At 40.9% G+C, this 15,697-nt stretch overlaps 1 protein-coding gene across 1 annotated transcript in view; it reads left to right on the top strand.

The window, feature by feature from the left end:
• Positions 1-15,697, top strand: part of LOC149153420 (xanthine dehydrogenase 1-like) — a 362,995-nt gene that overhangs the window by 181,363 nt on the left and 165,935 nt on the right. The window lies entirely within an intron of this gene.

Consider the following 15,697-nt stretch of genomic DNA (forward strand, 5'->3'; position numbering starts at 1 on the left):
GTAGAAGCAGCTAGGGCCACGCTGTATGATCAGGATATGCCAAATTCCTGTGGGCGGAAGCATGCAACACAACTGTCTACGTTCAGATCGGGACTCCTCATCGGGCATTGGGCAAGATTACTCCAGAGAAAGTCTTCACTGGGAAGACGCCTGAAGTCAGTCATTTCAAGATATTTGGGAGTTTAGCATATTGCCGCATACCCGAAGAAAAGAGGAAGAAGCTGGATCAGACTGCAGAAAAGTGATATCTGATGGAATATAGCGAGAACGCTAAGGCATACAGAATCTATCTTCCAAGGAGTAGGAAGGTAGTAGTACGACGAGATGTAAAGTTCATGGAAGACAGAGCTTTCAGAAGATCTCGCGAAATGCCTTCTAAGGAGTAGTCGAAAGAGGATCCGTTGGTCATGTCTCTTCAACCAACGAAAGTTAAGAATTCTTCCTCGGGTCAGGAAGATTCTCAGGATGAGGAGGAGGAGCGAACAGAAGCACCTGTTGGCAGAGGAAGAACTAGCAGGGAACTTCGTCAGATTCTGCGTGATGCAGAGAACTTCATCGGTGAGCCAAGGAACAGTAAAAGGGAGCGAAAACAACCAGACAAGTATCAGACGTTAGTAGCTCAAGATGGAGAGCCTGCCAGTTTCAAGGAGGCAACTCAGCATCAGGTTTGGCTAGATGTGATGGTAGAGGAGTATAACTCCATAATGGTGAACGATGTCTAGGAGGTGGTGTCAAGGCCTCAAGATAGATTTGTGGTAGGTTCAAGATGGATCTACAAATCAAATATACTGCAGACGATAGTGTTGAGAAATACAAGTCCAGGTTTGTGGCTAAGGGGTATGCTCAAAAGGAAGGGATTGACTATGAGGAAACCTTCGCCCTGGTAGCCAGGTATACATCTATTAGGACCGTAATATCTCTTGCAGCCTAGATGGGATGGGAGATCCATCAGATGGATGTCAAGACGACATTTCTGAATGGGGTAATAGAAGAAGAGGTATACATTGAAAAACCAGAGGGCTTTGAAACTCATGAGAAGAAGTCTCATGTATGCAGACTGAAGAAAGCCTTGTATGGGCTGAAGCAGGCACCGAGAACGTGGTATGGTTGAATAGATGGCTACTTGCAGAAGATGTGGTTTTTCAAGAGTGACGTGGATCTGAATCTCTGCTATCTGGTCGTAGAGAACGAGCCACTTATCTTAATATTATATGTGGATGATCTCTTTCTGACAGGATCATCCAGACTCATTGAGGACTGCAAGAAGAATCTAGCCACAGAGTTCGATATGAAGGATCTGGGATGAATGCACTACTTTCTAGGGTTGGAAGTTTGGCAGCAGAAAGGAGAAATCTTCCTTGGGCAAGGGAGGTATGTTACATAAATCCTGAAAAGGTTTGGGATGGGAGACTATAGACCTATGGCTATGCCAATGATCACCAACTGGAAGAAGATTGATGCATCAGAAGACAAGGGTGTCAATCCCACCCTATACCGCAACTCATAGGGTCCTTGATGTATTTGGTCAATACCAGGCCAGATATTTTCTGCGCTGTCAACACCCTCAGTCAGTTCATGGTGGAACCAAAGAGGGCACACTGGGCAGCAGCCAAACACGTTCTTAGGTATTTACAGGGAACAATTTATTATGGGCTCTTATACTCCAAGGGGAAGGATATCAGGTGACTGGATTTACTGATGCAGATTGGGTAGGAAATTCAGTGGATCGGAAAAGTACCTTTAGGTACTGTTTTAACATTGGATCAGGAATGACCTCTTGGTGTAGTGCGAAACAAAAGTCTGTGGCTCTGAGCTCATCTGAGGTAGAATATATGGCATCAAGCACAACTTTGTGTGAGGCCATATGGCTTAGAAAACGGTTGGTGAACCTATTCAGACGAAATATGGAGGCGACCAGGATCATGTGTGATAATCAGAGTTGCATCAAACTATGAGAATCCAGTGTTTCATGATAGGTCGAAGCATATTGATATCCGGTGTCACTTTGTCAGAGACTGTGTCCAACGAGGAGTTGTACAGTTGAGCTACACTCCTACAGGAGAACAGGTGGCAGATATCCTCACCAAGGCCCTTCGAAAGTCAAAATTTGACTACTTCAGGGAAAAGATGGGGATGGTAAAGAACCCCTTTCAGAAGTAGAAATGAGTGTGTTAGCAGCATGAATGAAGAAAGAGTTGCAGTGCAGATGCAGTGTTGGGAGAAAGGACCAGTAGCAGCACAGATGCAGAGGGAGTTGCAGTGTTGGGAAAAAGGACCAGTAGAAGCACGAATGCAGAGGGAGTTGTCATATAGATGCAGTAGTGGCAGTAGTAGAGTCATGGGCAGCAGTGTAGAGGATGTTGGGCAGAGAGGCTTAGCATCAACACAGGGACCGATGCCGGATAATTAGGGTGATACCTAGTAAGGAGTATTACTAGAGCATAATCCTCGCTAAGAGTGAGTGTTGATTTGGGGTAGCATCGGATGTGCTCTAGCCACGAAAATTGGTGGAGAGGCTAAAGCACATGAGATCGCCAATACCTAGAAAGTGTTTGGGCAGATTCTAAACAGTTTGGGAGATATTAAAATAATTAATATTTTTAATGGAGTCCCTGAGTCTAAACTTAGGAAAAATAAAATATTAATGTGTATTAATATAAAGCTGTGTTAGAATGGTCCAAAAGTCATGGATCAAGCCAGATCTAATCTTAGCCGTTGAGTAGGGACTTAATCTCGGCCATTGATTTGTCAATGAGAAAAGTATAAGAGGAGGCTTGAGGGTCACTTGGAGGACACACTAAGGGAGACTAGTGAGTTCAATTTCTGGAGCAGGGTTTGCTGAGAAATTGAATCAGTGGTTTGGAGAGCAGTTAGGAGGCAACAAGTACCGAACAAAGAGATGAGAGATCAGCACAGAGGCAGAAAAGGTATACGCAAGGCTAGAGGAAGTCACGCAGAGGCAGCAGAGACTGCGCAGAGCCAGCGAGGCCTGCGTCATCCACACAGAGGCTGCAGGGGTGATGCAGAAGGCCAGAGAGGCTGCGCAGAGTCTCAATAGGCTGACACAGAGGGTTTCAGGTCACACAGAGGTCAGTAGGGTTGACGTTGGGTTCAGAAGAAGTGTTGGAAAATTTGTCTATCTGTGGGTAAGCCAGTTTGGCACCCTGTTGTACTAGAAAATTGCCGAATAATAAAATCCTCCCTTGCTGCATCGGTTTTCCCACATTGGGATTTTCCTGGGACATTAGTCCAAAATAACTATGTCAATGTGTTGATTTTTGTGCATATGTTTGTTTCTGTATTACGGTGTGATATCTGTAGCAATATTTATTTTAATGTTTATTGAAGTAATTTCATGAATAACTTATGGTGAAATAAGTAGTAAAAGTAAATCAGTTGCTGCAATGATACAATTTTCAGAGAAAATAAATATGGACATAAACAGACCAACAACACACATAAAAATACACAGATTTTTGGTCAACTTAGACCCAGGCAAAACCCCTTCAATCTTCTCTGGGGAAAACTTGTTAAAGAGCTCTTCAAATTTATTTATGTTTCAAGTTCAAGAAAAATACATTTGCAGACAAAACAAAACAGCAAAATACAACTTATCTCTTCAGCACAAAACTTGAAAATCATGCCCACTTTGCCTCGATTTCCATGCCCACTTGAAGCTGAAAATATGTACTGTATGGATTTTCGTACCGCTGTACGGACTGTACAAATTTTTCTATTTTTTTCAAAAACTTCTCTTGAACGTGCGTGTAGCTCACAACATTAAATGTTGTTCGTACTGTAGCTTCTGCTGTCTTCTACGTGTTGATTTCCTTGCCCAACTTTAACCAGAAATCACTCCTTCAACTTGCTACAACAAATTTCTCCTTCAGAAATTTTCTCTAGCTCTCAACCTCCTTTCTCCAATCTGTTTTCATGAAGAATGAATGTAGTCTCTCATTTCTTTTCCTCCTTTTGTTTCCCTAAATGACTTTTAGGCAACCCTAAGATCTAATGGCTCAGTGCGCAGGGTCCTTGAGGAGCCCACCTTTCGGATCGATTCCTTGCTATGGGAGCCCAGATCAGAAGTAGCAAGATGGACTAGTTTCAGTTGGTGTAGAGGAGTGTCGGGGTGACAATTGCAATGGGTAGGAGCGCCAGAGACTGAGCAACACAGAGCTAGAATTGACAACAATGCAGTTGGCATAGAGCAGAGTTAGCAGCAATGCAGAGGCTTCAGAGAGTCAGCAGCAATGCAGAGGCTTCAGAGAGTCAGTGTAGAGTGGCAACGAGATGCATCATACTGAACACTTGTTCAATAATTTGGGATGCTTTTCCATTGTTGATGCAGTAGCAGGAGCAGTTGGAGAAGATTGCAATGCAGATGCAGTATTGGCCGTGGCAGTGCTAGTAGCAGCACAAATGCATAATTGAGAGGGAGTTGTAGTGTTGACAGTGGCAGGGCCAACAATAGAATAGATGCAACATTTGCGCAGTAGTTAATGGACAGGATGTCGGACATCAACAGTGCAGAAGATGTTACAGAACAGAGTGATGCTTCAGCGGGTTGCCTTGCTAGAGGGAGTGTTGATTTCTTGTAGCATCAGATGTGCTCTAAGTCTCAAAATTTGCAGTGAGGCTTAGACACATGCATTCTCCAATACCCATAAATCGTTTTGGAAAATTCCACCTGAAGATAGTTTTATAAAAATAATTAATTATTTTTAGACCCTAAGTCTAAACTTAGGAAATTAAAATAATTAATGGGTATTAATCTAAACTGTGGATGTAACTTCTAGAAGAAGACAAGGATCAAGCCAAAATGATCTAAGCCATTGATTAGAAGTTAATCTGGGCCATTCGTTGTCCAACAGAAAGATATAAGAAGAGGCTTGAGGGGCACTTGGAGAACACATTGAGTAGAGTTCAGAAGATCAAATTTTTGAAGTAGAGCATCTGTTGGAGAGAAATTGGAAGTGAGCTTTTGCAGTGAGGGGCAGGGATAGTTCTGATTGGAGATTTCTCCTGATCCGGGAATACTCAGTAGAGGAGGTAGAGAGGGATCCAGGAGAGGCAACGCAGAGCCAAAAGAGGCTAATGTAGGGCCACACAGAGGCAGCGTAGGCTGATGTAGAGGCAATGCAGAAGCCTTGAAGGAGTCAGAAATTCGTTGGAGGGTTCAATTTTTGTGATTGGGAGTCGGGGTGTGAGACTGGGAGAGAAGAAGTCAGAATCTCAGAGGCAAACCGATCAGCCGGGAAGAGCGACGTAGATCCTAGATAGTGTGACACTGGACTGACACAGACACTGCACAAAGGCAGCTAGGGGTTGTTCATTCAAGGGTTGGATCAGCCAGGACTTCTAATGATAGTGCGAGGTAATCTCAAAAATCTCTATGTCAGTGATATTCTCTGTAACTAGATTGTCGGGAAGACATCCAAAGATTGTATTTAGAAATTACTACTGCATAATAAAACCCTCAGGGCTGTTGCGCCGATTTTCCCGCATTGGGTTAACGGTGTAATGTGTGTTATATTTCTTTCCTATTCAGTTTCTTGTTTCCACATATTATTTAAAGTTGTGAAGGCTTTAGTTGTATTTACTTCGATATTTACAGTAGAACACATTAAATAACTTGCATGGATTAACAAGTAGGAGAAGTAATATCAGTTTGCTGCAGTAGTGATTCAGGGCTTCTCAAATTTTCACACAAACGTCCACTAAGGAGCTCGGTCAACCTTGGTCAAATGCGGCCTGATCAATTGGTCAAGATGGCTTGAAAACAGTCCCAAAATTCCTCTCGAAACTTTGTCAAAGTCAAAGTCAAATCTGCTGCAAAACCCTAGCTAGATGTCTAAAGTCAACGTAGTCAAATTCAACAAAATGCCTTTGTTTCTGTGCCCAGAAACTCAGCCTGCCCAAACAAAAATTCTCCCAGAAAATTAAAGTCAAAAGCTGTTTAGAAAGTCAAAGTCAACGCTGGTCAATGCCCTGCAATAAGTTTGAAATTCGACCAATCTGAAACAACCACTTGTCCCTTCGCATGTGTGTGAGATTCCTTCCAATTCAGAGTTGTACGAACCAATAGAATGAGGAGAGAGAAGATATGTTAGTTGTGATGATGCCAATTGAGGTTTGAGGTCACTTTTATTTATATGAAGTCAATGTGGGTCAAAAGACATGTCTATTGCGGTTCATGAGCCTACATGGTGACGCTGACCTTGACAATTTGCTTATGTGGGCTTCACTTCAAAAAACATTTCTCCTTGTCTGATTTCAGTGAACCTTAGGTCAATTTTGGTCCTCTCGAAAAAATGGATTCAATGCAATAATTATCTCCATCAAATGAGTTGTCCAAAGTGAAATTTGGCCCTAGTTTCCAACTTTAACACATCGGGATTGGAAGGCCCACCTTCACACATATGATCATGACAAAATGGGCGAGGGCACATAATGGTTGGCTCAGGTGGCGGAGATGGTGGCACATTGAGCTATTTGGTAGTGGCAAGGGGTTGCTGGCTATCGGCTGAAGACAATTTAGGAGAAAAATTTCTCCAATGGGTGTCACCTATAGGTGGTGGGTAACATCTGGCTCCAACTGGAACATGATGTCTTAGTAGAGTGCACAAACGTACTCGAACGAGGAGGTCATGAGAACACCAGTGATCTCCTAGAACTGCAGACCTGTTACCCATACATCAAAGACTAAGCACACAACGAATATGTTTTTTCGGCGTCTCATGATTGCCCATGCTTATGTTAGGCCATAAAAATCAACAAGAAATAAAATCTAATTTAAACGCAAATTTTAATCTAAATGCATCTAATCTAGCATGATAAAAGAATATGATGTTAGATATAATGCAAAAACATGCGATGCATCCTACTCTAATATGTATATTACATCATACAAATACTAAGTGTAATCATAAACGGAATTCAACCAACTTATCATCCATTCAATATGAGAACAACTACCACTTTGCTTATTCATGCAATAGATCCAAAGGCAAGGGCAAGAATGGCTATATGGAAGGTCACAAGGGCGGGAGGTGGGAAAATAGAATGACCACACATGTAGTATCACAGGGGAAGACGGAACAAAGGGATGTAATATACTCCACATGATCCTTTCTTCTAACCAAAAGATAAAGATATCAACAATCAAGCTCATAAATGTCCGATGGATGGAAACCTCAGGTTTATCATCCCTATCATGGTCCTTATCATTCATATCGCGCTTTATGGCCACCCTAGGGTCATGATTGGAAGGAAAGGGATACTGATGACATGGGAAGACACAACAAGTAGGTTGCTCATGATGATCATATTCAGGCGAGAGAGGATTCTTTATTACAAGAAGGGTTGAGGAAAGGGTCCACATGCAACTCAACTACAACCCTAGGATTATAACGAGAGACAAGGGTCCTATTGATATCCTCATCATCAGTGTCATAGATAGGTTACATGATCACCTTCTCCAAGGTCTTTAAAGAGTGGATTATAAAAAATAGTATCCTCGGAAAAGGTAGGGTTAACCTCAACTTCACTTTCCATATACTGATCCTCCCAACCACACGTGTTTTGAAAATCAACTTTTTCGTCACGTGGACCTAGGGAGGAGCCTTCTTCTTGCTCATCATCTAGATTCCCAAGGTCATCATGATGCTTAATGAAGGCTTCCTCTTGAATGTTTAATGTAGGGCATACTTGAAAATGTCTAAGAAAGCCATCAAAGAATTCCTCAATAGATGAGATGCTCCTAGGTTTGTGATTATGCATCCATGAATTATGACCATGGAGGGATTTCATGAACAATTGTATAAGGACATCTTGGTGGACCACTTTCATCTTTGAACTATGTGTGATAAATCTTTCTACATGATCAATTGCGGAGAGTGGATCACCATCAAACATGGGCATCCCATGTACCATCCTCCCTGTGACATGATAAGGGTGCCCAGGAATGCTATTGATGTCCAAAGCGGGAAAATCATCAAAGAAAGACATCCTATTGAGATATACATGTAAATTATGTAGGAGTCGCCAGATTAAATTTAGAGATGCCTAGAGAGATGCTTGCTTCCGCCTACAAGCATTGACCTTAAAGTTTGATGAAGAACTAGTGCTTTGTTCTTCCAGTGGAGTCGCCAAGAATGGTATGTCAATATTGTCGTATGGGGAACAAGGCACACGTCTTGTGTCCATGACAACGATGCCAAAAATGTTACCTCTCAATCTAGTAGGGGTTCCAAAGGAGTAACTACTAGGTCAAGTGCAACAATGGGGCAAGGACCCACTGTGACCTCAGTTGATGTCCCTTGCTCTTTACAAACTTTCCTGATGGGAGGAGTTCCGGTATAAGGAAATCACAAGGAGGGAGAAGTCAATGATAGGATATATAGTGATTCCCAAGGCCCATTCATAAGAGAGACTCAAATAATAGGCTTGCTTGCTCTAGGGGCAAGGTAAGGGGCTCTCTAAGAAAGGCTCAAGGGAGGCTTAGACCTAGGGATTATAGATATTCCTTAATGAAGAATGTCCTAGACCTAAGACTCCTTTGAGAACAAGGTTTCTAAGTGGCCTTGTGAGATAAGGAATGATGGAGATATGGGACCACAAAGAAGCCCAAGGGTACCCAAACAAGACCTAGGGTTTTGAGGTAATCTTCAACCAAATGTCTAAGTCAAGTGGGGGTGAAAGAGGGATCAATAATAGATGAACTTCCATTGAGTTTTCAGGCACAATAGACCCCTTGAAATGCCACTAACCTAAGGAGACCTAGGCCAAAACAGTTTTGGGGCTAGGGCTTGATGTTTCTCCAAAACCAACCATGGGATTGCCTTCAAATTTGGAGGGCTAGAAGAGGAGACACTAGTGCAGTCCTCCACCAACTCGCACCTCAAATGGATGGCTCTAAAGAAAATCGTTTGATGCCCTAGTCAAGTTGTCTAGGGTTAGGGCAAAATCAAAGAAAAGATAATAAAGGTTTTAGGGGTGATCAACAATGGATTATGGATCAATGCCTTGCTTTTTGGGAGAAATGGAGTCAAATGACCTTGACTAAGGCAACTTCGATGCTTCAAGGAGACCTTAAGGGACCTTGCTATCCTAATAGAAGATGGCAAATGAAAACCCTTAAGAATTTTATACTTCCAATACAATATCAAGATGGAGTTTCAAGGACTTAATTACACAATTATTCCCCTAGGAACATTCACTCAATCTTTGTCAAATGAGTAACACATGCAAAAATCCCAACAATTTTCAATGCTCCAAGCACTTCGCATTAATTAGGGCATATCCAATTACAACAAGAGAAAATTCCATGCATTAGACATTTATTATGGCAGAAATAAGCATCATAAAGCACTTACAAGGCAAAGAAAGAGTATATCCATCCATCCAATATGCAAAATAGAAGCTCCAAGAAGAAGTGCGAAGTTAATCCAAACATCAAAATCCGTCCAAACTGCACGCCTGAGTTATTTAGGAGAGACAAATCCAAATCCAAGTGATGATGAGAGATCAAATGACACTCTCTTACATTTATATGATCCTCTAAGGGATTCAAATGGCTAAACTTGGGCTAATAATGCCCCTAATACTAAAATAATGTGTTATATTACAATACTTTGTTGACAAGCCCACCAAATAGCTCCACAATAAGCATAATTAGCCTCTCAAGGGGGCCGGAATGATAGACAAGTAGTTAGGAGGGCCTTTGGAAGGCCAAATGAAGTTCCTCATGTGCGAAAATGAGTAGAAGGGCTCGAATAATAATGATGAAGGGGGTGGCCCCTTGATTTGTAAGCAAATGACCTATGGTGCTCCCAAGTGGATGTGGGGGCACAAAAGCATCCTCACGGGTCTCCAACTAAATGAATAAGGATATATCCCATATGCAAGGGTTGGTGCAATGATACAAACCCTCCCTTGTCTCCCATGGTGAGACAAAACCCCATCCAGGCCTTGGATCAACTCCCAAGTGTGTTGTGCAAGTGTGTAGCCAGTTGGATAAGGTGGTCTAGGTGCATCATCATCATCAAATAAATGGGACACGAGTGAGCAATGAATGGTGTTGAAGGATCCCATGGCATGGGTATTTGCTCTATGCTATAGTGGAGGCCCATGGCTCTCAACACTCACCCCACAAATGCCAATATAACCCTCTAAAGGGCTTGGACCCCGTATAGGGAGACCAAACCCCAAGATGAAGACCCATTTGCAATCTTGTATAAGATCCAATGTGTCTTCTCACCTTCCAGTACAACAATTCATTAGTGCAATTGAACAAATGAGCTTGCAAGTCACAGAACCAAGTGGGCACTTCATAGTGGCATGCCCTTCGATAATGGGATTTAGAGTGTATAGGTATCTCCAAGTTCAAGAATGAGGTTAATCAAGGACCCTATTAGGTTGTTTTAACCTCTAAGGGAGTGACAAGTCCATGGTACGTCCATCATATGGCTGGTGTCATGTGATATAATGATGGAACGGAGTGGGGCATCAGGGGAAGGCTCCAAGCCACATGCCATGGTACAAGGGTAGCTATGATCAGGGAAGCCGCACTTGGTTGTATAGATCTAGGATGGAATAGTCGTGGTACAATGAGTTACCTCGACCTTTGCTTTTCCACCCTTCTTCATTTGCCTTTCGCCTTCTATTGAATTTTTTTTTTTTATAACTGGTTGAGGCTCCAGGGGATGAGAGCATGATGTAAATGATATAATAGTGAATACCCCCTTTAAGGTTGGGCAGTTCATCACCCACCAGGGGTTGGGACAATCATGGGTTCCTTAGTGATGCAGGGAGGGGCGGGGGGAATCTAGGGACCCTAGGAACTAGGGTGATGGCCATGATGATAAGGGGTAGAGTTCATGTTTTCTTTTTCCCACTTGCTAAATTTGTATGTTCGACCATATTTTGTATTTTATGATACATTTCCTATTGAGAGTGGCCAAATTATGCTTTTTAATTTCTTTTTTAGCTGCATCAACCTCGGGGGCATCGTTCCAAGCCCGACCCAAAGTGTCCACAAGGGGATGGGAGAGCTAACTCTTTGTGGACCTAATGGAGAAATGTGGACCCAGATGCGAAATATGTAGAGACGTGTTGTTATGAGTAGAAGTATGTATGTGGTGTCGAGAAGCAGGACCACACAACCAATACCGAGATTTTCGCTTGAAGTGCCACTCCTAAAGCTAGTAACCAATAAAGGAGATTCCACGGGATTAGAATACAAGGTTAACTATCAAGTTAGACAAGGGGACAAGAGTACAAACCAAGCCCATTCTTTCTGTCGAATCCCCCCACTAATCCATGTCCAAATGTGTCCATGATAAGTAAGCACAAATACCTAATTAAATAATGAAAATCCATACCTGCGGGATTGGACGACCTACCTTCAAACAAACAATCATAACAAAATGGGCGAGGGCACATAATGTCTCGCTCATGTGGCGGAGATGTTGGCACATCGAGCTATCTGGTCGCTGTAAGGGGCAACTGGTTGTCGGTTGAAGACAATCTAGGACAAAAACTTCTCCTATGGGTGTCATCCATAGGTGGTGGGTAACAGTTCACTTATTTACTACAAAGATGAACTATTAATATATGTACCCATGAATGGGAAGTCCGAGTTACTAGATTCCTAGACCTTATAGAGTATCACTTTTTAAAATCGTATATTTCAGGATTAAAACCCATCATTTGGAGTTATCTAAGTATATAAGACCTAGGAATTTGGTTGAATTCAGAAGCATGGCAAATATAATTGTAAGAAAGCTTAATACTCAACATGAGGTAGCTTTTGGATTTTCAAAGAAGGCAACTAGTTATTGTGCAATAGGTGATTTCAACACCACCAAATATCATCAACTAGAGAGGGAGAAAAACAAGCAAAACAAATGTTATAAGTGTGGAGAAAACTGGACTATAGGGCAAGTAGAAGTCTAGAAACCAGATGATGAAATCACTACAGCGTATAACTTATATTCTAACTTTGGTGAAACATCACGAAAGCCATCATGTGCCCAACAAAATAAAAATGAAGTAAATGAACTTCAAAGAGAAATAATTACTCTAAAAGACCAAATAGAACAGTCAATTGCAAAATACATTCCACCACATCTGTGGAAGGATAAAACCCAGTGTCCAAGGAAAGAAGAAAGCAAAGCTATTGTTCAACTTGTTGAAATATGTAACTAGTTTCGGTCTTCATAATGACATATGTAATCATGATTTTATGTATTTAATGTAAGGAGAAAAATAATTTTACTATTGTTGTTCTTGAGGCACGGGTTTCATGCTCAAGGCAAATTTATTTTTAGGTTAAGCACCCATTGAGTGTTTTTAGGCTTTTCATTAAGCCTACAACTCACAAGAGTCATTGTCATGTATGGAAGACACTTTTGGGCATGTTACATATTGTAAAGAGAATTTATTTGAGTCAAAGTAGAGTCAAAAGACCCTCCAAGACCTCGTCGAGAAGCTACAACAAGTCGACCTTCAAAAGGGACAAGTTGGCCTATATAGGAGGACATGTTAGCCGGTTAAGGGACTTGAGAAAGCCTATATAAAGGTGCACTCGGCCTCATTCAAGGAAAGTTCAAGAAGTTTGATTAAGGCAAGAAAGAAACCTGAAGAAGAGCAAGGAAGAGGGGAGGAAACAAGCGGAGGAAAATCAAATTTTTGGGTCTTTTTTGGGCTATATTCCTCCACACGTGCGAAGTTTAGGGCATCACCTTGCTGCAATGAAGACTGAGTTGCAGGAGCCAAGATTTTAGTGACAAGAAGTCTAATTTGCAAGCCGAATTGACAAGGAAGAGAAGGCAAGTCAAGCGAAGGAGAAAAGAGGCAAATTGATCCATATTCTAGCCACACGTGTGAACTAGGGTTTCTGCAGAAGAGGCCGAAATTGCAGTCCTGCAACAGCAAAATGAAAATTCTGAAGAAGGGTCGAAATCTGAAGTTGTGAAGCAAGTTTGACCAACATTGACTTGGAGGAAGAGAAACTCATCAAGGAAAGGTTTTGACTTGGTCTTGGAGGGGTCTTGGTCAAGGGTCATAGGTCTTGGAATTTGTCAATTGAAGTTCTATAAGAAGAGAAGAGCTCTTGTGGGTATTCTTGTCAACAGGAGAGGTTTTGGCCCTGGCTGATAGGCTATATCTGGTGTCCTCTTGTCTCATTGTTCTTTATGGTTTGTTAGTTGTTTGATGATGAGAACACTAATTATAATCAAGTGAAAGATGAAGCTAATCAAGATAAGTAAAATACATCAGAAGCAATTATCAAAGTAAGAAAAATCACTTAATTTGTTGCCCTTAGATTTTTCAACACAACTAGCAACGATGATAGGGAAACCACAACCTAAGACACGTAATCTAGTGATGCAAGTCCAAAATCCAGATGATGAAATCACTATAGCATTTAACTCATATTATAACTATGTTGAAATCGAAAAGGCAATAATTCATGTTCAAATATCGTTCATTACATTAACAAACAAAATAAAAAAAAAAACAAAAATAAATAATTACTACAAAGGACCAAATACATCAATCGTTCCATCGCATCTACAAAAGGATCATATCCAGTATTGAAGAAAAGAAGAAAGCAAGCCTGCAGTTCCACTGGCAACCATGATAGGGAAACCACAACCTAAGATCTTGAAGCTTAAAAGAGTAAGAAATGACAACACTGTAACTATACTCATAGATTATGGTGGTACTCCTAACTATATGGATATTGATGTTGCTAAATAACTAAACATTTTTGTGTAACCTCCCCTTGGACATCACTCTTATGGTTGCTAATGGGCAAGAGGTCAAAGATGTAGGAGGATGTCATAAAGTGTCAATTTAAATACAAGAACTAGAACCACAAATAGGACTCTATGCTCTATTGCTCAAAGAAATGGATATGGTGTTAGGTGTGAAATAGTTGATGTAGTTAAGAAATTATACCACAAACCTTAAAGAACAATTCTTGGGTTTTAATTGACAAGGTCAATACTATAATTGATATGGTGTCAAAGGTTTCACTTTCAAGAAGAATCAATGGCAATCAATAAAAAAAGGGCAAGTCAAATAATCATACAACTGAAACAATGGAAATATATTGCCAGGATGCATAAGGCTTGCATGTTAAACAATCAAATCAAAAGACTTTAGACTAGTGTTGAAAATATCGGTATCGGCAAAATATCGGTGAGGGTCCAGAAAACATCTTATCGGCAATATCGGCGAAAATATCGGCAAAATATCGACAAGCATAAAAAATGCATAGTATATTCATTTTTTTCTTTAGATCTTTAAACATATAAAGCAATAACAATATGAAATGAACACATTGGACATAAATATGAAGAAAACACTGATATATATGATTTCAAATAGAAATGATACATCAAAGGCGATACCAAATCCTGTTGATCCTTGATAATTGTCCAATCAAGGACTCAAATGTGGAGAACCAATACAAAATAACATCACATATATAAAAGTATCTCATCATCATGAGTTATATGTAGCAAAACAAATAAAACTAGCAGCTATCTATCTGAAATCACTGCCCTCTCCCCCTTTTACGGGAAAACATGATGAGCTGTTTGCCAGGCCTACCCCTAGTAGTAGAAGGCCCTGGCCCTGCCCCTGCACCTAATGTCAAATAATGAGTGCTAGGTATGGAGTTGTGCTCTCCTATATCTATAGTAGATGGTGTTGATGCTGATGCTCCCACAGTGTCCTGCTCCTCCTCCTCGTGCTGCTGCTCGTCGTCCTCCTCCTCTTGCTACCCCTGTTCTAATGGATTATTTGGCTCTAACCATGAAGGTGACTCCTCCAAGATGGGCTCCTCAGAGTTCACCCTCCACTGAGACAATACATCAATATTGTCTAAGGAAATGGCATTTGGATCTATTGGTGCTTCTATTTGCTTCACTCAAAGTCGGATATTGTAATGCACATACACTAAATCATTGAGGCGTGCGAACTCCAACCTGTAAGAGTGTAAAAAAAACTAATGAGTCTTGACTCTTGACACTTGAAGGTCATAAATTAAAAATTAAAAATTACAATAAGTGTAATTGCTCAATTGAAGGTTGGAGCTCAAAGTTATACCTGTTGCGCTTATTTTCATGTATTTTATACACTCCAATTGTGCTCACACCTTGAAGAGCTACATGTTTGACTCAAGATTCTTATGGCCAATTTCTTCAAATTTGGTGCCTTTGCACCATAGCTTCGCCACCAAATATCTACAACAAAATAAAGAAATAAAAAATTTAAAAACTTAAGGCATAATTAAACTTTCAAACAAAAGTTACATAATTGAATTTTAAAAAACTAGAATTATAAGTAAGGAAATTCTAAATTGAAAATTCTAATTTCTAATGTGTGATGACTTGTCACTTATTGGCATGAAGAGGGTCCTTTCCCTAATAGCATCATCAAAGCCAAATAGGCAAACACAATCCCGATAAAACTGTATCTCGCAATTGATTTTGATAAGAAGCTCAGGATCAGGTACCATCCTATGAATACAGGAATGGAACCCTTCCATCACCTCACCATCGAAATCAAAGCTGCATTTGTATGAAAATGCGGGGTTGAGGAAGAGTACTGCTGCATGAATGGGTCGATGAAGCATCCTGTCCACCGATTATTAATCACATCCCATAACATCATATGCCTATCA

Source organism: Pinus tabuliformis, chromosome 9 (assembly GCF_031772625.1).
Source record: "Pinus tabuliformis cultivar Carrire ecotype Pingquan chromosome 9, CPIR1, whole genome shotgun sequence".
Taxonomy (NCBI): domain Eukaryota; kingdom Viridiplantae; phylum Streptophyta; class Pinopsida; order Pinales; family Pinaceae; genus Pinus; species Pinus tabuliformis.